The following is a 1,218-nucleotide window of genomic DNA, read 5'->3' on the forward strand; positions in this document are numbered from 1 at the left end:
CTGATAAAGACCGGTCCCAGGCGATATTCATATCCGCCATCATTTGGCCGCGAGCCTCAAACAACAATATCTCACTCTTGAGAACCCACTCGAACTTTGGGTGGCCCTGAGGGAACGGTATGATCACCAGAAAGCGGTGCTCTTGCCACAAGCCAAGTTTGACTGGAAGGAACTCCGGTTCCAAGATTACAAATCTGTGGATGACTACAACTCCGAACTCTTTCGGATAGTTTCAATCATGAAACTATGTGGTGAAGAGGTGTCTGATAATGATCTCCTCGAGAAAACATTATCCACCTTCCATACCCAAAACATTGTGCTTCAGCAGCAATATCGTGCAATGAAACATACATTGTACGAAGATTTGTTATCTTGTTTGCTCTTGGCCGAGAAAAACAACGAGCTGTTAATGAGGAACAGTGCCCAGAGGCCCCCGGGATCGGCTCCAGTACCAGATTCCCGCAAAGAATCGTGGCCGTGGACATGGGAATGGACGTGGAAAGCGTGGACGCGGAAATGGACGTGGCAACCGACATAACCTCGGTTATGGTTCCGGTAAGGGCCGTGGTATCTCTAAACCAAACCGCCCTGCCCACCCAACCAATCAGTCTGCCTGCACCAGTTGCGGAATGTTCAATCACTGGACAAAGAACTGTCGTATTCCCAAGTTTCATTGCGATTTTTATCAGAAACATGGGAAAGCACCTGCTGAAGCTAACATGGCCCTGCAAGTTGATGCTAACGACACCACCATCGAGCCGACCGATCCCATGGACTACGAGATCTCAGATCTCCTCGATTGATTCTATCATCTGAACATGTGTTGTTATCAAACGGCACACATCTGGACATTCCAGATGCATTATACTCACCCAACTCAAAAAGAAACCTTTTAAGTTTTAAAGATATCAGACTTAATGGTTTCCACATAGAAACCCAGGGTGAAGGGAATAAAGAATCCCTACTGATCACTAAGATCACACTTGGCCATAAACAAGTCCTCGAGACTATACCCGCATTATCTACTGGCCTTTACTATGCTAAGGTCAGTATGATTGAGGCTAATAATGCTCTCAAAGCCCGATTCCAAGACTACACTATTTGGCACGACCGGCTTGGTCATCCCGGTACGACCATGATGCGTAAATTAATCCAAAATTCTCAAGGACACACCCTTCGAGAAAACCGAGTCTTCCCTCAGCACCTCATGTGCATAGC

The sequence above is a fragment of the Arabidopsis lyrata genome, assembly GCF_000004255.2.
Source record: "Arabidopsis lyrata subsp. lyrata unplaced genomic scaffold ARALYscaffold_133, whole genome shotgun sequence".
Taxonomy (NCBI): Eukaryota; Viridiplantae; Streptophyta; class Magnoliopsida; order Brassicales; family Brassicaceae; genus Arabidopsis; species Arabidopsis lyrata.